The 26,365-nt window shown below is 34.4% G+C and overlaps 1 protein-coding gene across 4 annotated transcripts in view; it reads right to left on the reverse strand.

Annotated features, from left to right (window-relative positions):
* Nucleotides 1-26,365, reverse strand: part of PRKN (parkin RBR E3 ubiquitin protein ligase) — a 2,033,074-nt gene that overhangs the window by 878,640 nt on the left and 1,128,069 nt on the right. The gene's annotated exons all lie outside the window — the stretch shown is intronic.

A 26,365-nucleotide genomic window follows, 5' to 3' on the forward strand; every position in this document is an offset into this window, starting at 1 on the left:
CTTAAATGTATTATAATAATAATAATAATAACAGCAACAAAAGTATAACCGTCACTGACGTGGGGCAGTGCCTAGAGGACCAAGCTGGGAGTCAGGGCATCTGAGCTCAAATCTGAAATCTTATTCAAATCTGACACTTGTTATTTCTGCTTGTTTTAATGTCCTAATCTGTAAAACGAGATGGAGAAGGAAACAGCACAACACTCCAGTATCTTCATGAGGAAAATCCTAAACAGCGTCATAAAGAGGCTTCATTAGTTTTACAAATAGTATCTTTTATCTTCACAATGACCTTGACAGGTAGGTGGTATTATTTTCCCCATTTCAGAGATGTGGACACTGAGACTGCTGGAGATTAAGTAACTTGCTCAGGATCACACCCGTATATTTGAATTCAGGTCTTCCTGAATTGAGGTGCAATGTTCTGCCAGCACACTTTCTAGATGTCCTTATAATCATCAACACTTGTGATTATAGGCCCACATTTGCCCTTAAGGAAATCACTTAACCATTTCAGACCTCAGTTTCTTCCCCATCAAATGACTGCATAACTTCTGACTTGCCTTGTAAGGTCCCATTTTGTAGTCCCTGCTAAGAAGAATGTTTTTTTTTCATGCATAGACCTGACTTTTGTTCATAACTAGAAAGGGAGACAATACAGAGAATAAATCTGCAGCCATGCAGAGTGAGATGAAAATCAAGTTTCTAATGAGTACAGATTAGAATATTCATTTGAAATCAGTAGGAAAATTACATACACATAGAAAATAGAATAAACCCCCTGATGAGGATATTTGAATATAGAGTCAGGAATTCATCTGTTCTCCTTCCATATGATTTCTATTAATTACAAAAATAGCTTGAAGTAAACAATTTTTATAGCATCACCACTATGGCATGCCTCGAAAACAAAACAAAACAATAAAAATGGTTTTCAAAAACAGGGGGCAACCAGTGTTCTGATCCATGAACAGAATATATGGATTCTGTCCATGTAATCAAAATGACCAACATAACAAAAACTGTGAGAGGGTATATACAATGCTAAGATTTACAAAATATTTTGGGTAAATCATTTAATTTGTTTCTCTTAATGAACCTGCATAGTCAGCTCTAGTATTATCCCCACTTTAAGCAAGGCAAAGAGAGATTGGTTGACATGCCCAGGATCAGCTTGTAAATCTGGAAGGCATTAATTTGGAGTCAAAGAAATTAAATTCAAATTCAGAGTCTAACACTGCCTACGTTACCTTTAGCAAGTCAATTAAGATCTCCAAGGCTCAGTTCTTCATCTGAAAAAATGAGGATTAAATGACCAGTAAAATCCTTTCTAACTCTAGATCTATGACCCATATTTACAATTCTTCCTCTTCTGCTCTCCAAGACAAAAAATGAACACCAGCATCTTGCTATGCCTATGGTCAATACAGCATTTTCCCCAAAATAAAGTTCTCATTCAAATCAGGCAAGGATCTGACATTGTAGCAGGGGTTTTAGAAAGAGGAATACACTGATTGTTACCTTAATTGGTAGAGCTATGAATTGATTTGGCCCATCTGTAAAGCAAGTTTGAATTATGCCAAGAAAATGGTTAAAACTTAAATATTCTTTTTTGCCCATGTATCCCATTTTGGAATATGTACCCAAAGGGTTCAAAGCCACAAAGAAGGTTTTATAAGTACCAAAATGCATATATTGGGAATAACAAAGAACAGGAAAAAAATCTGTTGAGGAATGGATAAATATAAAAAAGTAACGAGATACTGCTGAGTTATAAGAATGAACATAACAAAGAAATGCATGATATGGTGGGAGTGATATTTGAACCCCTTCCACTGTGCAAAATTTTAAAGCGGATTCTTTTGTTGTTGCTGTTAAAGAGTTTTGGAGATCATTTCAAAATCTTGGTAAGTTTAGGTTAGCTCTGGCTATTGACATAATGTTCTGATTCCCTTGTTGGGGATTCCTTTACCAAATATCATTTCAATTGGTTAAGAATTTACTCATCAATGAAGATACAAAGACAAAATGATCAACAATCCCTGTCCTCTAAGAGCTTACATTCTACATTCTACAGGTAGAAAATGAAAGGTAAACAGAGAGGTAGATACTTCATCTTGTCAGGTTCATAAATTTTGAAGCCCCTTTCTCAGTGAACATCTGTGTTAGAGTAGAGGCTCTTTTCCATTTATGAGTGCTAACAAATGCTTGTGGAATTTCCCCTCCAACTCTAAATTTATGGTATCTTGTGAAAGAAGAAGAACCATTGTGGTTCTTATAGCTCACATGTGCCCTTAAGGACTTAGATTTAGAGTCAAAATACTATGGTTTGACTTTCAAACTACTTTTCATCTCTAATATTCAATAGCCCTTTGGTCTTGATAAGGCACTTTACTTTTGAGTTTCAATCCTCGAGTATAACATGAGGGTAATACCTATAGTGTGTCTCATGTGACTGGGATGACCAAAGATTTAAAGTATACATACTGATTTATAAAGACTTTTCAAATGTCCATAGTATTTATTGTCATAAGCTTGCTCAAGGTCACATGTTGGTGGGACTTAAAACTCTCTCAGTTCTTGAATTCCCAAGTTGCCCCTTCCTCATCCCCCTTTAGAAAGTTGTATTGTGATCCACTGAATCTCGGTATGCTCCAAGAACACTTTGTTTTCCTCCATAGGACCTTCTTTCCACTCCTCTCCCTATTCCCCTCCCTGTTTCAATTTCTTATGCCCCTGCAAGATTAAAATTCAGGAGGGAATATTGTTCCATGGAGAAATCTGGAGTCAAAAAATCAAGTTTCATAAATTCAGTATTATCAGGGATCTCACAGTTCTTCCCTTGGTATAGGAGGAAGCTGAGGTCTAGAGAGGTTCTATTATTTACTCCTGGTCACACTGTTAATAAGTAACAGATTATTCTGCCTTTACAGAGAATCTGGGTTTGAATCCCAGCTCTTTCACTTATTACTGCCTATGGGAACTTGGCTTTTAATAGGTATTTAATAAATATATATTAAATCAAGTCAAACTACTTAATTTCTCTGGGTCTGAGGTTGCTCCTCTGTAGAAGGAAGAGGTTAGAATAGATGTCCTGAAAAAAATTTACAGGCCAGGAAACTCTTTGCTTAATTAGTAGCTTGTACTTACATACTTTGCTAAAGTGGTACACACACACACACACACACACACTCACACACACACACACTCACACACACACACACAGAGTATCAACCAAGCATTATTTTCTCAAATCTTGCCAAGAAGGCAATCAGAGAAAATTAAGGGCAATACATGTTTTCATCAAAAACAAAGAAAAATATCTTTAAATCAAAAGAAAGAAGAATCTCTGAATCTCATATCCTTCCATATTCCATAGAATTTAAAATAAGGCTCTAAGCTTACCAAATATGCTAGGATGCATTTGCAGTCATTACAATTACAGATTATTTTTCTTCAGTGGTGGAAACAATAGGGGCTCTCAGGGAAAAGGTAGAGTGTTTTCCTGCTTTCATCAAATATACATATATACACAGATGTACACAAAACACCCTCATTTGAGCTGTAGGCATTTAATATTACTCCATTCAGCAAGGTTTTGTTGTTTTCTACGTTCCTTTGTTCCAAACCAAATATATACACAATCCATTGGAATTGCAAATTGCTCTCATTATCGTTTCTGGAAAAGAAAAGGCTCCAGGGATTTGATCACAGAATATGAACACCTTTAAGGAACCAAAGAAAATGAAACGAGATGGCTGGAGTTATTAATTTGGAAACATTAAAACCAGGGTGACAAAGTTAAAATAAGGAAGAGGCAGCTATAATGATTTGAAAAATAGGTACAGCAATTGCTGCCTCCAAGAAGACAAAGGGAACTAACTTCCCTACCTAAGAAAGCAGAAATCTAAAATGGGCATTATTAAGAATGATGATTCGTGAGGAACATTTTAAAGAATAGACAAATGAAATGGAACTGTTTTAAATCTCGCAAAATAAACATAAAAATAATTTTATTTAAAACTTAGAGATAATAGTCTAACATGCATTTATATGTATTTATGTTTATGTATATGTGAAAACACAGCTGAAAAGGGTCTCAAAAGGGATCATCTTATAAATATATTATTAATGTGTATATATATTTACATATACACATACCTGCATAAATATACACAGATCTGTATATACAAGTGTGTATATTCATATACATATATATTATATACATAATATATATGAGAAATGGCAATAAGCATTATATTTAAATGGGTTTTCTGTTTGGTCTGGTGGATTTGGGTTCAAACAACAACTATCTTCAACTTGTTGTCTATCTTGCTGGACAGGACTTTTGGGACCCCATTGTGGGATTTTCTTAGCGAAGATGCTGGCAAAGCCATTACCTTCTTGTGTCCTTGTGAAAGATGAGCAAATAGGATGGAGCGACTTGCCTAGGGTCACACAGCTGGTAAGTGTCTGAGGTCAGATTTACATATCAAGATGAGCCTCCCTGACTCTGGCCCAGCTAACCATCTACTGTGCCACTTAGCTGTGTAATCTCTCTGGGCCTTATCTGTCTCTTTTCAAAAATGTGGGGTTTGGACTAAGATGAATTTCAAAGTCATTTGCAGCTCTTGAAATTCTAAGGATCTCACCCTTTAGTTTCATTTGAAGCTTAATCGGGTAGCTAAGTGGTACACTGAATAGAGGGCTGGCCTTTGAGTTAAGAGTATGGTGGTTTGAATTCAGTATTAGACACTTTACAATTATTAGCTGTGTGACCCTGGACAAGTCACTTAAACCTGAGTGCCTTGCATCCAGGGCCATCTCCAGTCATCCAGATTCATATCTGGTCACTGGATCTAGATGACTCCAGAGGCTAGTGACTTAGTCCAACAACCCATCACTCTAATCTAATTCATGTGCTTGTCATGACATCACATCCTTGATGGCATGGTCATCATTGGTAATGAAGGGCAAACATCATTTTAAGCTTATCAAATTCAATGTTTAGACTTAAAGTCATTTAGCTTATATATATATATACATATATATATGTACATATATATATATATCCATATACAAAGGATAGAGAAATGGAGAATGGCTTCTTGGGGTCAGAGAATATCATATTCTCTGATATGCTTGAATAGTTTTTAAATTTATACTTTTATCTATTAGCTGACAGTTATTTGAAATTTTTGAATTTTTGTGATTATTCACCTTTTAATAAATGAGATATTAATGAGATGTGAAAATTAACATAAATTTACTTCTTTTTTGGATAAATGCATAGGCTAATTATTTAATTATACATTCAGGAATATATACTTAATGAGAAAAACAAGAACTACTAGGCATATCAACTAATTAAAATCATTTCATTAAATACCATAGTCAAGTTGGACAAGTCTTTGTCAGATGACTAAGTATAGCAAAAATCTCAGACACTTTTTTTTTAAAGCTCAACATAGGTTGGTGGCCTATCGTATACTCTCAGCATATTCTTAGAATTTTCAGTTATCTTTCCTGAGGCTTCTTCAGCAAAAGAAGTTCAAAATATTTATTAATTTCAAAATCAAAAGAAAGGAACTTCAGTCAAATTTGGGAAATAACTGTAAATCAATTAATTTATACAATATTGAGTCATGTAATATTCTTGAAATGCAAAACAATATTTCAGAAAGTATAGTGTTTCTTCTTCCCCATTGAGAATAGAATAATTATTCAATATCATATAAAATTAATATCTCCATATGAGAATCAAATGATTTTAATAGTCAGTTGCTAACAAACACTTGTCAGGAATAAATTAAAGTACTAAAGAACAAAAGAAAGTCAAAAATAGACCCCACCTTCAAGAAGCTTACAGTCTAATGGGGGGAGACAACGCCCTAACAACTATAAAATATATTAAAATTATAATTACTGGGAGTGGCTAGGTAGTGCAGTGGACACAGCACCAGCCCTGGAGTCAGGAGGACCTGACTTCAAATCCGGCCTCAGACACTTAATAATTACCTGGTTGTGTGATCCTGGACCACCTAACCCCATTGCCTTGCAAAAACCTAAAAAAAAATATAATTATATCATCATGGAAAAGGGAAAAAAAGGAATATTGGAGAAGTTAGTAAGAAAAATATTTTCTCAAGGAAATATATAAAGTATACACACACACACACACACACACACACACACACACATATACAACAAGATAAACTTTCTCTGGCCTTTGAACCTATGATTGAATTACATATTTTTTTCTGTCTTAAGAATTCCAGCAGACATATATTTCCATATTACAGACATGAATAGAGAAATTAGAAGATATGCAGTTCTTTCAAGGGATGGGGGGGAAACTCAGCAAGTGGATAGAAGCAAAAAATTTTTGTTAGTAGCAATCGAGAACTGGGTATGTCTCTAATTCCTAACTTCTAGCTCCACATCTCTTTCCTTTCCTAGGGACAGAAATGCAAATATCTAATTTCTTTTGAAGTTTGTAAATATAGAATATATTCTTTCTTCACTACTGCATTGAATAGATTCCTCTAAACTTGACATATGTATATATATATATATATATATATATATATATAGATCGATATAGATATAGATACTGATATATACACACACACACACATATGTGTATATACAGATATTAAAGTACATATATTCTTTGAATGTCTTCAGAGATCTTTATGTGGAATTGGCCCTTTTTTTCAAAAACCTTGGGGCTTTGCCTAGAATTAGACCTAACCAAAGGAAGTGAGGAGTGGCATGAGAGGTAGGAAGGGAACCAGAAGACAGAAGTTAACAAAAGTTGAAAGAGAAAAGAGACAACATAGAAAAGGTGATGGTTAATGGAGAGGTTAAGATGGATGAGGAAAGATCATTCAACTTGGAAATTAAAAGATTACTGGTCTAATCATAGAAAAAAGAATAAGAGTAGCTGAAAATCATTATTAATCTCTACCATGTTCTATTGCTTGACAAGATGAAATTTTACACAGAATTGAGCAGGTAGCAAATATGACAAGGCATTCACAAACCTCTTGAGGATGAAAATATATTCAAGGATATACAGAATATTAGTCACATATTTAAAAAAAGCAGTCTTTTTTTATCTTATGCTTATGATCTTCTTAACAGATAAACAACAAAGACATAAAAAGATATATATACCTTAACATCTGTGTACATACATTTGTTTATATATATATATATATATATATATATATATAAATATTATGTCAAATTTAAAATTTAGAGGACTCTATTCAATGTAGTAGTGAAGAAAAAATATATTCTATATTTACAAACTTCAAAAGAAATTAGATATTTGCATTTCTGTCCCTAGGAAAGGAAAGAGATGTAGTTTTGTCTTGACCTTCTAGCCTCCAGTTATATATGAGTGAGATTGAATTTGTCTGTATTGTCAAAATAATCTATTTTACGTTTAGAGGCATAACAGAGGAAAAGATCAAGGTTGACTTTAGAACCTAGTGAATATCAACAAACTCAAAAAAGAAAGATATCATCAAATGCCCATATCTATTAGGTGCCCAGGGGTATGTGGAATTGTTGGCTTTTAAAATTATAGATCAAATATATTAGGTCAAAGATTATAGAATCACAAATTTAGGGCTGTATTGAGCTCAGAAGTCATTTAGATTAATTTCATCATTTTATACATGATGACACTGAAAAGCAAGAGTGAATTGCCTATGATTGTATGAATGGTGAAAAAAGTAGACTATGAATCTGGGCTTCTTGCTTCAAATCCAGTGTTCTTTTTTTATGCTCTTTCAGGGAATTCTGTTCTTTTACTAGGGTGAGGTAGACATCTTTTCCCTATATAAAAGGGAAAATCATCAGTTACCTAGTGTCTTAGAGCATTCTTGGAGGCACTACAAAGTTAAGTGTCTTGTCTTTGGTCATAGAGCTGAGATGTTAGAGGCAGAACTTTTATCCAGGTCTTCTTGACTCTGAAGTGCCAACCTTTATTCCTTGTTGGCAACTATCTTCTCAGCTCTTATTGTCTATGGTATGACTTTCTTATCTCATATGAAAAAAGCCTTATGTTCCAAGGTCATATGCAAGAAGATATGGAAGCCAACAGAGTAAAAGAACTCAAAGGAACCTCAGAGATCACCTGACTCAATCATTTCATTGTAGAGATAAAGAAACCAAGGCTCGGAAGGGAAGTCATTTGTTTTAGGTTACATGGCAAGATAAGTCAGCACTTCAAACCCAACTCTCAACTTTCAATCCTATTCTCTTTTACCTATAGCACGTTACCACCTTCATACATAATCTTTTATTGATTTCAACCATATTGCATTGGACCAATGTCCTTAACTCTCCTATGTGGGTCATTACCCAAGCTCAGGGAAGCCTGAATTTCAAGTAATAGCCACTTTCCTCGCTTCATAATATTTCTGTACTACATTCAATTATTCAGAAGCTGGATCTCCATTTTCTCATTTACTACTAAATTATGATACAACTCTTATGCTTCTCTGACAGAGAATTATAGCTTCAGTTTAAGCCAAGTATAACCAGTAAAAAGCTGCCTGAAATCTAATTAAAGATTTATCAGAGACTATTCTCTTTGAACTATAGTAAGAGCCACTTAACTGGTTTCCCTACCTTCAAATTTCCCCTGTTCTAATCTATCTTCAATAAAGATTTAATTTTATCAGAACACAGCTTACATCATCACTATGGTCTCTTCCAGACTGAATATTCTATGATATCATGTCACTACTGGACTAAAAAGTTTTTATTAGCTTACTGTTACCTAAAGAATTATTCAAAAGTCCACAGTCTGACTTTCAAGGACTCCTATGATCTATACAAAACTTATTTATCATTCCTGCCCTCCCAAGACTCATTTAATCATACAACATATACCAATCAACTATGTAGTTCACCATCATCTATGTCTCATGACATTCCTTTTGAACACAATGTTTTCATCATTAAATCTGCATGTACAATAATATAAATCCTTCAATATTCAAGTTAAAAAAGTCATCTTCTTCATGATTCTGCCCTAATCATTAAAGTCATAATTGCTCTTGACATCTTCTGAGCTCTCATAGGTCTTTGTACCTTTCTTATGGTACTTCTTCCATATTTGTCTTTATAGTATGGTTATTTGTCTACATATATACTCTACTACATTTCAGGTTTCATATCTTATTCATCTTTGTAACTTCCACGAAGTATTCAGAATTCTTTACTTCATGAACTTATTTCTTCCCCTCAGTATATAACTACTTATGAGAGACTCTTGCTTGCTTCAGATTTAACTAAAAAAATACTCATTATTGGGTGGACCTAAGATGGTGGAGTGAAAACAGTAAATTCCAGAAACTCTCCATCAGATCACTCCAAATTCCTTTATGATTCTAATCAAATTCTAGCATGACAGAACCCACAGAAAGAGTGAGTGAAATAATTTTCTGACCCAAGACAACTTGGAAGAGCCACAGGAAGGGTTTGTTACATTGGGGTTGGAAAGGGCCATAGCACAGGCTGGGTTTTGCCAGCCATTGCAGCAAACTGGCTCCAGCCATGAAGGAACAGCCCATGGGGCATCTGGGTCCCTGGGGGTCTCTGGATCCATGGCAGGTTTCCAAACCTCTCAGTTAAGGGATTGCCAAGGAGAACTTGGAAGGTCAGTGGGAAAACTGTCCCACCAGATTGCAGAGCCCAGGTCAGCATAGGGTTCACCATAGATCCCACCCCAGAACCAGAAGCAGGCCTATGGAGCCACCCAGCAGCTGCTTTCAGAGTCCTCAGGCCATGGAAAGTAAGGGGGTCTGGAAAGATTGCTCAGGTCTCGACACTATCCCTGGGGCAAGACCCTCTTGCTTTGCCCACACTCAGATGCCAGTCATAGTCTGTGGTGCCATACCACCATAGAAGAGCAGGACCTCTCCTCACAGCTCCAGGGTAGAAGGGAGAGTTTGCAATCCTTCACAGACCAGAGCAAAAGCAAGAAAGCAGTCAGAGTCTCTCATAAGACCTTGAAGGAACTGAGGTCCTGGAGGGGAGGGGTATCCCTGAAAGCAGCTGCAAAAACCCTCAAAATGATAGGATAGTTTGACCTCCACCTGGAAGCATTTTAACAAAGAGTGAAAATTAAGTCATAGGCTGGGGAATAGGAATAAACTGCAAAATAAAAAGACCATAGACCATGGAAGATCAAAATACAACCTTAGGTGATAACAAAATCATAACTTCTATATCCAAAGACTTGAAGAAAAATATTAAATAACCTCAGGCTATAGAAGAGCTCAAAAAAGATTTTGAAAATCAAATAAATGAGATAGAGGAAAAATTGGGAAGAGAAATGAGAGCAGGAAAATCATGAAAAACAAGTCTATAGCTTGGTGAAGGAGATATAAAAATATACTGAAGAAAATAACATCTTAGAAACCAGTTTGGGTCAAATGGGAAAAAAAAGTCCAAAAGGTCAATGAGGAGAAGAATGCCTTAAAAAAAACAGAATGATCAGTGGAAAAGGAGATTAAAAAAGCTCTCTGAAGAAAATAATAATGCAGAATGGAGCTAAGGGAAGCCAATTTGTGAGAAATCAAGAAAAATAAAACAAAACCAAAAGAATGAAAAATTAGAAGAAAATGTAAAATATCTCACTGGAAAAACAACTGACTTGGAAAAGAGATCCAGAAGAGATAACTTAAAAATTATGGGGCTACCTGAAAGTCATCACCAGGTAAAGAACCTAGGTTTCATTTTTCAAGAAATAATACAACAAAATTACCCTGTGATCCTAGAATCAGAGGGTAAAATAGAAATTGAGAGGCTCCACTGATCACTTTCTGAAAGATCCCCAAATAAAAACTCCCAGGAATATTATACCCAAATTCCAGAACTCCCAAGTCAAGGAGAAAATACTACAAACAGCCAAAAAAGAAACAATTCAAATATCATGAAATTTCAGTCAGGATTACACAGGGTTTAGCAGCTTCTCCATTAAGGGCTCATAGGGCTTGGACTACAAGATTCTAGAAGACAAAGGAGCTTGGATTATAACCGAGAATCAACTACCCGGCAAAAGTGAACATCCTTTTTCAGGGGGAAAGATGAATTGAAATAGGGGATTTTTAAACTTTCCTGTAGAGACAACCAGAGTTAAATAGAAAGACTGATCTTCATGAATAGGACTCAGATGAAGCACTGAGAGGGTGGACAGGAGAGGCAAATTATGAGGGAGATAATGATGCTGAACTGTGTGTGGAAAGAAGATACTGATAATTCATGTGAGCTTCTCATTTATTAGAGGAAGTTAGAAGGAGTGTACATAGACAAGACACAGGAAGGAACTGTATATGAAGGTATATTATGAAGATGAAGTTAATGGGTGAGAAAGGAATGTACCGGGAGAAAGGGATAGGTAGAATGAGCTAGAATATTTCACATAAGAGAAGAAAGAACAAACTTTTACAATGGAGTAGAAGGGGGAAGGTGAGGGCGAATGAGTGAGCTTCTATTTTCATCAGACTCAGAGAGGAAATAATAAGCACAGTCAATGGAGTATAGAAATCCAGTTTGCTTGAGAGGATGACATTTTACACAGAATTGAGCAGGTAGCAAATATGACAAGGCATTCTCAAACCTCTTGAGGAAAAAAAAAGGAGAGTAAGGGATGGAAGAAAGGCAACGGGGAGAGGAAGGGGAAGTATAGGTAATAAAAGAGAGAGAATATTGTGAGAGAGGTTAGTCAGATATGATACAATTTGGAGGAGGGACAGAGTGAAGGGAGAGAATAGAATAAATTGGGGGAGGAATAGGATGAAGGGAAATATAGCTAACAATAGCAACTGTGGGAAAATTATTGAAGCAACTTCTCTGATGAATTTATGATAAAGAATGCAATCCATCCCAAATTCAGAGCTGATGGTATCTAAATACAGACTAAAGCATACTTTTTTCCCCTCTCACTCTATTTTTCTTAAAGTTTCTCTATCTTTATGGGGGGGGGGGAGAAGGGGATTATATTTACTTCTACAACAAGACTATTGTAGTAATGTGAAAAAATAAATTTTTTAAAGAGTAAAAAAGTACTCAGCATTTTTTTTTCTTTCCACCCCCTTCCCCCCGACAAGGCAATGGGATTAAACAATTTACCCAACATTGAACAAGTAGTAAGTCAAAAGTATCTGAGGTCAGATTTGAACATAGACCTTCTTTGACTCTACATTCAATACTTTATCCACTGAAACATCTTAAGGCTAAAGAAACATGGAGCTGAAGCCTAAATTTAGTTTGAAATTTTGAAAATTTGAAATTTTGGAAAAATATGTGAAATATATATTTGAAAAATGTGATATGTATATAAAAAATATATATATATATATACATGTGTGAAGATATGTAATATATATGTGAAAATGTATAATATTGCCATATCATAGGAACTTAGACAAAAGAAGTATTCTTGTAGAAAGTCTTAATAACTAAAGATGCCCCCCAACACATATATAATTTGGACTAAGCTCAATAAATGAAAATTAACAGAAAACATTAAATTACTTCTTAAGAAAAGGTAAGAATACTAAGATATATAGTAGTCTTCTCTTTAACACAGAGAAACAAATGACTAATGACCTCTTCTACTAGACATTCTAGCTACACAAGTTATGGTAAAGAAACTGAGAAGTTACTATAAACAATTCTTGAAAATTAAAGCAAAGACCTATTATTTTCCCCTTATAATATTTTGTCTAAGCTAGTTTGAACTGGTGAATTTCCTATTTTTGGTAATTTATGAATTTATAATTATTACTAGACCTGGAGGCTATTTCAGTTGTTTATGACCTTGAGAAAAGGCTATGTGCTGATAAGCCTAATCTCTATCTGTAGGTCAAGGGATGAAGAACATTTCTCTGTACTAAAGACATACCTTGTTTTATTACATGTCATTTGACTGTGCTTCACAGAAATTGTATTAAAAAAAAACCAAACTGAAGGTTTGTGATGACCCTGCATTGAGTAAATCTATCAGAGTCATTTTTCCAACAGCATGTTTTCATTCAATATATCTGTGTCACATTTTGGTAATTTTTACAATATTTCAAATTTTTTCATTTTTATTATACCTGTTATGGCAATGGGCTATGATTAATGATCTTTAATGCTACAATTATTTGGCAGGGAATCATGGGTTATCATTAATTGGCCAAATTACAATGTTGCTGTGTCTCAAGGAATGGGGAGGCCTACTAAGAGGGAGAGGCAAAGGGGTATGGCTGGTCCATGGTGCAGTCAAAGTACACACAACATTTATCATTTAAGTTCTTGTCTTTTATGGGCATGGTGGCATCTTTTAAAAATAAAATGATTTCGAATTAAAGTATGTACATTATTTAAAACACAATACTACCACACATTTAATAGACCAAAGCATAGTATAAATATAACTTTTATATGCATCAGGAAGCCAAAAAAAATTCACGAGACTCATTTTATTGAGATATGCATAGTATTGTGGTGGCCTGAAAACAACCTCAAAATATCTGCATTTTCTCTAAGATGTTTCACTTATTGTGCTTTATTAACTTATCATGCAAAATAATGGGGAATTAACCATACCAGGGAAGATGGAATTCTGGTAGCATGCAATTCTAAGACAAAATGTTCAAACCATATGTTACACAAAAAAAGATAATTCTTCTGAAAGAGCTGGCTTTGGAGTCAATTAACCAGGACTTGGGTATATGAGCTGTTTAAGCTCCCTTGTTCTCACTTGTACCAGATAAATGCTCAGTCCTATTCCAGTAAATTTAGGACTATATGATTCTATGTACCTATTACTTTTCAAAGTAGTTGCCACTAGCTTTCAAAAGTAAACTTATTTTTAAGTAGATTTATGAAACAAATTTTAGGGTGAAAGAAAAGCATTGATTAAAAAAGGACTTATCACAAAAAGCTACATTTAAAATCTTATCTGATTTAAATGTATATTTTCAAGAACACATTTATTGTGCAAAAAGAAATACATCTGGAGACACCATTAATTTATTTGGAATTCAGAGTCAAACAGAAAACAAACTGTTCAGTTCAACTCTCAATGAATATATTGTGCTTCTGGATTTAATTTTTTGATTCCTAGTTAAAGAGAAGGCAATGAGGGTGTTAGGGAATAGAGTACTAGGTTTATAGTCAAGAAACAAGAGTGAAAAATCTACTTCTGATATTCATAAACAGCATGATGATGGACAAGAAAGTCACTTAATTTTTCCTGAGTCTGAGATCCATCTGTATGAGGAGAATTCTTGCAGTTTATATCTCATAAAGTTTTGAAAATCAAATGATATGATGTACATAAAGTGCTTTGTTGAAGACTAGTCTATGACATATTGTATATGGAATCTGTAAAATAGTAATGTTTTTGCATGTTCTCATAAACACACACACACACATACACACACACACACACATATATATATATATATATATACAAATATATCTGCTAAGAAACAATATACTTTTTAAAATATAGAATGCTTTATGAAACTCAATGAGAATGGGTATTTCAATAGATGTTTCATAAATGCAGCTGTCTGCTGTCTTTTCCGGAACTAAGGAGTCCTTAAGAGTTCTGGACCCACACACTTAGCTAGCCTCAATGCTAGAGAAAGGTTATGTAGTCTTCTCCTCTCACATTCTGGAGCTTTTTTTTTTGTCTCAACTCAGAGCCCATGGGAGCATGATTTAAAGGGGGTAGGTAGAAAGATTCTTCATATATTATGTAAGTCAAGAAAAGGAAAATATTTATTTCTCCACAAAAAATGTTTAACTCAAGAGACTTACAAAGATATACAGATAGAAAACTTACAAGAGACTTACAAAAATATACAGATAAAAAATATAGTACCAATGTATTTGCTGCTATATTCTCTTAAGAGGTTGACCATAGTATTAGAATATGAAGGAGACTCCTTCCCATGTGGCCTCCTATAAACTCATTTCATAATTGAAATTCTTGAAAAGTTTATTGACCACTCATTCTTTTCTTCTTCTGACCATCACTGATATATGGCTACATTCTGATAATAAAGCATCCCTTATTTGTTCTTACTAGCTAGAGTTTCTCTGACAGTCCCTATTCCTCAATGACACAGATAATCCATCAACATCACTTCCTTTGAAGTTTATACTATCAAAATTATCTACCAATCTTTATCTTAGTAGCTGTTATCTACAGACTTTTAGGATATTTTTCTTCCTTGCTCAGTGATTTTTATGCCAAAGTCATAGTCTTTCTCTACCTTCACCTTACCTACTTGCTGGTTGTCTTCAACTTACATGTTGATACTCAACCTAACTTCCCAATTTTACAATGAAATAAATTCTCATGACAGTACTCCCCTTTCCACCACTACACACTGAGGTGGTCGTTTTGACTTGCCATTTTGAAATTCTTTTTCCTGATAATAATAACTTTTTTCTAATTACTCTTTCACCCAATACTGTGACTTTCATTCCCTCTAAGCAAGCCATACCCCCTACATGAGATAAAAATAAAGGGCTCACTTCTCTTACTTCTGTATATCTATTTGCAAACCAACTCAGTTCTATACTTTCCTTTACTCCTGTTCCCCTTCCCCTGTGGTTCTATGGACAATAGCACTTTGCTAAGCCCCAACTCTGGACTCCTTTCACTTACTTCCTCTTTTGCTCCTATTCAGTCACTAATGAATGGGGCTAAAAGAAATCAGAAAACCATGCTGACTGGGTCCACTGAAAATCTGGGCTATATTATCTCACATATTCTTTTATTGACAGAAATGACATTTTTTGATACATGGTAACTGGGTCGCTGCCCATTTCTTCCCCCAAGTTATTCCAAATGTTCTCTTCTCAAAATTTCCTATGGTTTGTCTATAAAATTTGCATAGACATAAACAAAACTGCCCTGATTCTCAGTATCTCTTTCTAAACTTCCTTCTGCTGACTTCTATGTATTTTAAAATATTTCACAGATGGTCTTTGCTACTATTTTTTATTATCAACTCACTTTCTTCTATTGTCAAACAGAAACTCTTCCTTAAAAGTAGAAAATCTTATCAAATCAAACACATAAACACAATGGTGGTAGATATAAATATTTCTCTCTTTAGATACCTCTTGTTCAATGTTTTTCAGCCAACAGGTATAAAGAATTTATGATTCTTTTTTATGAAATTGAAAATTATACAGAAAACCAAAGAGTTCCCAGAAGACAAAGTAAGAGATGGGAAATGCCAGGCTTATGGAAATGAGTATATACAATGAAAATATTTATTCTGAATTTGTGGGAGGAAGTAACCCAAATTGCTTTTATAAAACAATGCTAGGAGTTTTTGAAGAACACCCTCAGAACCCAAATGTCCTCATGAAATCCAAGAGATTAATAAGATGCTGGGCAAGGAAAACAATAAAATCTAAAGAATCCTCATCCTATTTGGGAAACAACAATTCAAAAGGCATCTGACTGAGTGGTGGAGCTCCATAGAAAATGGGTTGGTTTTGGAGTCTGAGGACCTAGGTTCATATCCCAAGTCTACCATTCAGGATCTGTATGGCTTTCTAGCTCAACTACTGACTAGCTATATTTTAAGAAGAGAAGAGGATCTCAAAAAGTTACATACTATTGTATCCTTGACCCATAATCTTTCTGGTTGACAGGACAAAGATAACTTACTTTTTTAAAAAATGTATTTATTTATTTTCATCCATATGCACATGCGTATTTCCAAGTTACTAAATTTCCCTTCACCCTCCCTTCCCACCCTCCTCCCCTCATCAGGAAACAGGTTAGCATTTTACATACATCTTTTAATAAACATGTTTACAAATTAGAAAGTTTCAGCATGGGGATTTAGGATTAAGAGAACGAGATACATCAGAGATAATTTTTAAAAATTTTCAACAGATTCAGAAGGTTTTTTCCTGATGTGTTTATTTTGTTTTGTTTTTCTTCCTCTTGACAGGGATAACATAGTCATAACCAGTCAAATACAGTTGTTCTAGCTCTCTGGATTGCCAAGAGGAGCTGCTTCCATCAAGGTTGTTAAAAATTCAGTGATTTAGGAATCAAATAAGAATATTTGTAACATGCTTAGCATAGTGCTTACCATGGAGAAAATGTTTAATAAACTCTTATTCTTCTCTTTCACTTAGGAATCCATCATTTGGTCCCAAGCAAAGCTCTATCAATGAATGGAGATTCCTTCTGAATTCTTTTCTTTCCAACAAGGTTTGGGATTTTACAACTCACTTTAGACTTCTTTTGCTAATTACTCTCAATAAACTGTCAGGGTAATCAAGAGGTACTATTTCCCCACGTATAAGATGCTCCTATGTATAAGATGCACCTTAATTTTGGTGGCCAAAATCTGAAAAAAAGGTATAACATAAAGTTATTAAACTCAAGTTTTATTCATCATGAAATTCATAAATTTCTCATCACTACCAAAACTCTCATCCATTAGCTTGTCCTCATCTGTCTTTGATGAGGGAATCACTGTCTTAAGAGAGCCTCTGATCACTCTCCTGCCTGTGTTGTGGCCTGGGGTTGACCACAAGTACTCCCTGGGCAAGTCTGGTGCATGGATATATGTTTGGTCCATTCCAGTTCATGAACCTGAAGCACCAATTGTGTCTCCCTGGAAATCAGCCACTTCTTTTTCATTAGTAATTCTTCTGGCCTCCTGCTGAACTATCTTGGTGGACACAGGAATTCCAATGGCCCTTTGCTCTTCAATCCATCTCTTCAATCTCCTCTCTAACTCAGACCATTTGGCTTACTTGCTTCTCATGGCCTTCTGCCAGGGCAATTCCAGTCAGGTTTCTTCTTCTCTTAGCCAGTTCTCAGATTGTTTTCTCAGGTGGAGGAAGAGCAAACTGACATTCAGCAACATTATTTCCATTCACCTTTGCAAACTGGGTCACTTTGAACTTGATTCAGCACTGGATGAAAATCTTTGTCTGAGTCATTTCTGGGCAGAATGTGGCAAAATGTTACCTATTATACTGGTAACAAATATGAAACAATGAGTGCAAAGATAGCAAGAATGAAAAAGCATGACATACAACTAAAAACACCTACAACAACTGTAAAGAGGCCCCCAGTTTTTAGACCCCAGAGTTCTCAAAAAATAGTGCAACTTATACATGGGGAAATATGGTAATTTTGATCTGTTCTCAATTAGTAGAAGATATCAGAAACTGGATGGGGATGTGAGTCTTACTGATTTTGAGGTTGGCTTTCAATCCATTAAAAAAATTAAATTATATCTGTGTATTATTTCATTCAATTTCAATTCAATTCAATCTCCTTCTAGCTTCCTTTAGATTCATTTCCAAGATCATCATGAGCTAGTTGGCAAAGTGGATAGAGAGCACAGGCCCTGGAGTCAGGAAGACCTGACTTCAAATCCACCTCAGACACATAACAATTACCTAGCTGTCCTTGGGCAAGTCACTTAACCCCATTCCCTTGCAAAAACAAAACAAAACAAGATGATCATGGACTTCACCTATTATAATCCTGCACCACATACTTTTTCTCCTCCTTCCTTTTCAGTTTATGTTTGTATATTGTCTTCCTCCAATAGTATGTAAGCTTCATGAGGCCAAAGTATTTATTTTTCTCATTTGGATCTGTTTTTGTTATTACTAGTGCTTAGCAAAGTATCTGCCATTTAATAGGCACTGAATGAATGTTTACTAAATTGAAGAACTGAAAAAAAATTCACACCTGTGGACTATTTAAAGAAAGTTAAAAATGTTTATCAGTGTCTCTCCAACCTTTAGAGCAGACTTCTCAAACTCTCACATAACTGAGGACACTATTCCTTCTGTCCTACATAAGGATGCCTGCAAACTGACTTAGCTTTATAATAAAATTTCATCTATGTTTCACTGTATTTTTATTTATTCTATTAAATATTTCCTAATTAGATATTAATCTCCTTTAGGAACACCAGGGAGTATGGATCATGACAAGTGGTCCTTTAGAAATTAAGAGCATAAGAGGCACATATTATCTATAGATCAATGATACTTCTATGAGGAAGGTGAGATATTTATGGGTGACCTACCATACACCTTGGAAGGAAGTACACATATCCAAGATATCACAGGGATATAGAAGTACTCCAAAAGGAAGTTTTTGCCAGAAGCAGAATATTGAACCGGATGGATCAATGTGACATTAAGGTTCTAATATAGTCTCTTGTAAGATGTGATGCTATGTTACTTTGAATATATTTAACTGTCCTTCTTCCTTGCTACTGTTCAAATTCATATGTCACAATATAAATTAGCTTAATGGCGTCAGTTATTTTTAGGGTATTAAAAAAAAAACATACGCTAGTAAATAATTCTTATTGGTTCTGCAGCGACTGGAGCCAAGTAACTCACTTCAGTAGGGCACAAGTGAATTATTGTCTAGTATGGATTCATTCTTCTTGGTTGACAGTGTGAAATTCAATTTGGAATGAGCTGTATGTGAGTAGTAAACCCATCTTCATGAACGGAAATGAAACTGATCTTTTCACCTGTGTGTTATATGAATTCCAGCTCAATAAACTAAGATTTAATGAGCCAGATTCTAGTACCCCGTAATAACTCTCATGATAACTCACACTTAATATAATACCTTAGGGTTTAAAAACAACAACAACAACAACAACACCAACAACATTTTCCTTACAACAATCCTATGAATTAGGTTTGATAAGTACAATCATTTCCATTTTTTACAGATAAAGAAACTGAGGTTAAGAGACTTGAAGAAACTAGTCCATGGACCAGTATGTGTCAGAGTTGAAATTTCCAATTTTAATTTATTGATGACCTTCTTTTATTCTTTACTCTCTTTTTCTCTCAAACTCATTGTAAATCAGAAATTATTAGAAACAAAATTAACTCTTTTAGGCCATGGGGGACCTGGAAGCATCTGACAATGATTTTTTTTCACCTCTATCTCATTCAGTCAGTAAAAAAACAGGTATTTTAAAAATGTTGACTGTGCCTTCAAGCAGTCCTAATGTGAGGTTGTAAGGAATGTGTTCAAAATCCCAAATCCTTAACTTGGAAAGGTCATCCATTTTATTGGCAGATACAATATCTGCAAATATATGTATAAAGATTAAATTTAGAGATACATATAAATATGACAACTTGTACTGAGAGGAATGATTACTTTCTATTATATTAATAATCAATGCTAAAATTAGGATTAAGACTTTTTATTTCTATATTTCCTCATTCAGGGACTAGATCCTATAAGCTAGTCAATCTCTGAAGAACACTGAAGATTTACAATATTTGAAAGCTTACTAGGTATCAAATTATAAAATAAATATTTTTCTTGATGTTTAGAGCAAGAGTGTAAGGTATTATGTATAAAAGAAAACACACTCCTTGATCTTGGGCCACCCAAAAGAAGATTTTACTATTGCTTTGATTATAAATGGAATTTAATCTCGGTGAATTCCAGCTCCAAAGCTCATGTTCTTGTACCCTGCCATTAGAGTCCAGAGAAATAAAGCTCATGAAATTGAAAATCAACCAGAGTGGTCTGGGTAAAGATGGGTAAAAGATATTTAAACATTCAGTTATTTCCATGGTTTTGTCTTTGATTACCTGGAGAAAGCACTGACTATCTATTGATTATCAGTTAGTTTAATTAATTAATTGATTGTAATTAGCCAGAAACTATCACTCTGGCTTTTCATTCATCTCATTAACTAAAGGGTTCAGCTAGGGAAAGAGGAAAATTAATTTAGAATCTGAATAATACTTAAGAAAATACTGAGTGGAGGGATTAAAGTTCAAGATTAAAACAACATGACCAGATTCAGGAGGACTGAAACAAATGAAGAAAGGAGATTGTAGAAGGTTATGCTCCAATAGAAGGATGCCATAGCTTCAGATCAAAAAAATTGGACAATTATGGGGAGTATTAAAAACTGGATGTGACCAGTCCTGTGCATGGCTAAACTAGAATAGAGGCATAGATAATGAGATCTGAAGAGATTGTGTTTAATAAGTACCTATTTTAAGCCAGGCAGGTAAAATAAACAATCCAAATTACAAAGAGATGACATTCTCCCACAGGAATCAATGAATACATATATAAATCTATGTTTATGTATATATAAAATATATGTGGTTTTGTACATAAAACATATTTGGCACTATTTCCCCAAATATATGCAACAAAAATATAAAATAACTAAGTCCAAATATATACAAGGCATCTAGGATAGAGAGTCCTAGCATTTGAAGAATCAGGAAAAGTTTCATGTAGAAAATAATATACGATCTTCCTCTGAATTCTTAGTCTTCTGAAAAAAAGTGTGGGGGGAGATGGGGATACTATGAAGTAGAGGTGAGAAAGTGGTAAATCGAAAGGTTGGGGAATGACATTGTATAAAGGCATGGTGAGTTGAAATACCCTGTATAAAGATCAGAAAGAGATCTGTTAGGCTGAATTATGGAGTATAATAAAAGTATTGTAGATTTAGACTACAAAGATACATTGAGACTGGATTGCACAAGGATTTAAAAGTTAAAAAAGAGAAATTTGTAGTTTATATCAAGGCACTAGGAAGCCACTGAAGGTGATTGAGAAAAGGAGTCACAGGGGCAGATCTTCACTCCAGGAAAATTGTTTTGCAGGAGTATATAGGATGCATTGGAGACTTGAAGCAAGAGGACCAAGAGGTATTGAATAATATTGATGAGAACTGATCAGATGCTGAACTAGTTGTATGAGTGCAAAAAAGGTATTGAATAACAAAGATGTTGTGGAAGCATAAATGTAAAGTTTAGCAAATGGCTAAAGTAAACTGAAGGGCTGAAGATAATGCTAAGTTTATAGACCTTGAGGACCATAAATATGGGAGTGACTTTAATAGAAATAGGGACATTTGGAAAAAGATAGGATTTAGGAGGAAATACAATTCAGTTTTGGGAATACCAAATATGGAAAATCTCTAGGACCAAGTTAGAAATGTCCAATAAGCGATTGGATATATAAATCTGTCAAGCATCAGCATAAAGATAGGGACTAAAAACCTATGAATTGGGAGGGGGAGAAAGAGAATATATATAGAGGAAGGTCTAAGTAAGAAGCAAGTCTTCAAAAATACCAAGATTTAGGGGGAATCATATGGAAGATGGATAAGCAAAGGAGATGGAAAAATCAGTAATATGAATAGAAAATAAATTAGGAGAAGGTATGGTTATATAGTGTGATGGGAAATCCAGAGAATCGAGTGACAGGGGAGAGGGGTAGAGAAGATGATCAATGATGGCAAATATAACAAATAGGTTAAGAAGGAAAAAGACTGAATTTTTTTTAAAAAATCATTGTATTTAACAATTAAGAAATCAGTGGTGGACTTTCAAGAAAACAACTTCAATTGTGATGCTCAAAAGTCAAATTACAAATAACTGTGTAGAATAACAGAACAAGTAAAAATTGCAAAGGTGGACACAGAGGTATCTAGAAGTTTGACAAAAGGATGAGAGATAAAAGACAAACTTGAATAAATGGGTAGGTAAAGGTTTTTTACAGATGATTAGACATTTATTTACTTATTTTCATCCATATGTACATGTATATTTTTAAGTTACAAAACTCCCTTCCACCCTCCCTTCCCACCCCACCCCCAGCAACAGTCAGGTTAGCATTGTACATACATGTTTTAGATAAACATGTTTACAGATTTTTGGTATGAGGAATTAGTATTAAGGGAAGAAGATACACAAGAGATAATTTTTATGAAGTGTTCATCAGATTCTGAAGGATTTTTTATGTTCTGTTTTGTTTTGTTTTACTTCCTCTGGATGGGGATAGCATTGTCCATAGCCAGTCTAATATGGTTGTCCTGGCTCTCTGGATTGCTGAGAGGAGTTGCATTTTGTTCTCTTGGTTCTGCTTCCTTCTCTCAGCATCAGACCCTGTAACTCATTCCATGCTTCTCTAGAGTCCGACTACATATGGTTTCTTATAGAATGATAAGACATTTATATGTTTGGAAATAGAGAAGGATTCAAAAGAAAGAAGTGGAAGACTAAGAAAGACTGAGGAAGACTGAAGATACAATCTTCCACAGGAGATGAGATAGGTGCTAATGCAACATACAGAGGGGTTAACATTGTCAAGGAGAAGGGTCTTCCCTTTGTCAGATTCTGGGGAAAAGGAAGGACAGAATGAAAGATGATGTTAAAGGTTTTTGAGATGATGAGAAATAGAAGAGCTAATGTCTAAAGGCCTCAATTTACATCCTTTGAGAGAGAGATAAGGGAAGAAATGAGAGCTCCGTTAAAATAATAGTAGTTTAAAATAGCTTCAGAGGGGAGTGAGAGAGGGTCCATTTGAAGTTGAATAACAGAAATTTGTGTTGTATACAGTTATCCCTAAATACTTCTAGTCATATCCAACTGCCTGTGAATAGCAACAGAGTAGACTGATACTGGGGATAATTTAATGAGTTATTATAATAGCGAAAAGGAACAAGAGTAAAGGAGAGGGTAGAGTTTTCTACTCTGGATTATTATTGGGTTTGGAAAGTATTTTGTTGCTTCAAGGTCAATTGTTTTACTATCTGATAAGGGATTAAGAACCAGTACAAAGCACCCCCAAATATTATCCCAATAAATTTAGCTTTATAAACATATTTTGCATAATCTTGTGACTGATCTTTCATGTATAGGTGATGTCTTAGCATAGAAATCAGCCATTTAGAAATCATTTATTGATTAATGGTTCAGAAGATCCATAAGTCCCCTGAGCTTCATCATGTCTAAATTTACTGACCTGTACACCAACAAATGAAATAGCAAGATATGTTCACTCTGGATATACACAATTAAGTTATTTTATTTTTTTCATAAATATTTTTCCTAGTTTCATATTAAAAACAATTTCATGGTTTTTTTAAATTTTGAGTTCCACATTCTTTCCCTTTCTCTTTCCCTTTCTCCTTCCTCTTCCCCATCCTTGAAGAGTGAGAAATTTGATATAGGTTATGCATGTGCAAAAATATTCAACATTATTACCACATTAGTCATGTTATGAAAGAAAATACAGATGGAAATAAAAATATATATGAAAAACTTTTTTAAAAAGTGAAAAACTGTTCACTTCAATTTGCAGTCAGACTCTCAGTTCTTTCTCTGGAGATGGATAGCATTTTTAATCATTCTTTAGAACTGTCTTGGATCACTGTATTGCTGAGAACAGCTAAGTAATTTACAATTCATTGTTGTATATAGTATTGATGATATCAATTACAATGTGCTAGTTTTACTCACTTCACTCTGCATCAGTTCATGAGTCTTTTCAAGTTTTTCTGAAATCATCCTGCTTGTCATTTCTTATAATATTTCATCAGAATCATATACCACAATTTATTTAGTAATTTCCCCAATTGATGGGCATTCATCGATTTCCAATTCCTTGACACCACAAAAAGAGCTTGTGTGTGTGTGTGTATTTTACAAATAAATATATTAATCTCTTTGGAATGTAGACAGTAGTGATATTGCTGGGTCAAAAATGCACAGTTTAAAATTCATTTGGCCCAGTTCCAAATTTTTCTCCAGAATTGATGGATCTAAACTGGCTATTATAAAAGATCACTTGTATCACTCCTGCTCCTCTTAACTCTAAGACTTCCATTAAAAATAAAATTAAAGGCTTCAAGATGTTCTCTTGTTCCCATAGCTGACTGCTTCCTGTCCTCTTTATGTCAGGAGAATTATTCATTTTCACTTTTGACAGTGGAGCAAAACGTATATTCACATTTGCCTCTTCACTTTGTCTGCAAAAATGAAAAAAGTCAATGGAAAGAAGTGAGAATGCTCAATTTTACCTTGCATATGAGATACAGAATGATTAGCATGATCACATGTAACTTCATATATTTTCTTTTTTAAAATTTTTATTTTATTTAAGGCAATGGGTATCTGAGATCAAATTTGAGCTCATGTCCTCCTGACTCCAAGGGTGGTGCTCTATCCACTGTGCCACTGAGCTGTCCCCTAAATTCATATATTTTCAAAGTCTACAACACGCACTGTGTGTGTATGTGTGTGTAATGTGCATAATGTGTATGTACACATATATCCTTATATGTTTGCAATAAAGTAAAAACTTCAAGAAATACATTTTAGCTAAATTGGGATTTAAATAATAATTTTGAGTATGGTAAAATTAATAGTGATGGTGTCATTAAGAGCTCACCCAAAATGACTAATATTGTTGGAGCTAAAAAGCACTTAATACATTCATTAATACCTGACACAAAACCTCTAATATCTTTAGAACTAAAAAAGCACTTCACACAGATCTTTTATTATAATAAAATCTATTTAAACATGCCTCCTCACATTTTACTTACAATCACTCTTTCAACAAATCTTAAAAATTTATGTAGCTTAAGAATGATGTCACTTTATGACAGATTAACAATAAAATATTTCCTCATGAAATTGACATAGTTCTGTAATTAAGGTGAAGTTAAGCAATTGGAGTCAAACTTAAGAATGCCTCTACAGACGATGTTTTTAAAAGGAGGACAATGAAACTCACTACCCTAGGGCAAAGAGAAGCTAAAATTACATCTTCTAATCTTTTGTAAGTTGAGCAAATTTTGACAGCATAGCTTTTTAGACAACTAGGCACAAGTCGAATTTCCTGTCCCAATATACTAATAAGACATTACATTAGATCAGCAAATCAAAATATTAGAGAAAGAAGGGACCCATGAGGTCATCTAGTCTAATTGTCTTCTTTTAATAAATGAAGGCAAGAAAGATTAAGTGACTTGAGCAAGGTAACAGAAAAAGTAGCAAAGGTGGGATCTTTCAGTTTCCAATTTTCAGGTGGGTATAAGTTAAAAGAATACAAAGGAAATATAACGTTGCCCTTTGACTTCAATTTTCGAGTGAAATTCCAAGTGAGACATAAGCTTGAGAATCAGATTATTCCAGTTTTGTATTGAATTTGAAGAAAACAAAATAAAACCTCTGTCATCCATTGCTCTGGGTTTGAAACTATTTCTTGCTAGGAAATTTCTATTTTCTAGGTTGAACTGATAGTGTATCAAAATCAATAAAATCCTCCAAATATCCACAAATACAACATCCCAATCACTATCCAAGATCTCATATGATTCACTACTAACAAAACTCAATATTCAATTCTACACACTTAGTCTATTACATTCTCTGTAGTCATGGGAAAAGCATATCAGACAGGCTGATCAAATTGTAGCATCAGGATTAAGGAGTGTCAAAACCAACAGTAGAAATGACATAGGGATACAAGGAA

Source organism: Macrotis lagotis, chromosome 5 (assembly GCF_037893015.1).
Source record: "Macrotis lagotis isolate mMagLag1 chromosome 5, bilby.v1.9.chrom.fasta, whole genome shotgun sequence".
Taxonomy (NCBI): Eukaryota; Metazoa; Chordata; class Mammalia; order Peramelemorphia; family Peramelidae; genus Macrotis; species Macrotis lagotis.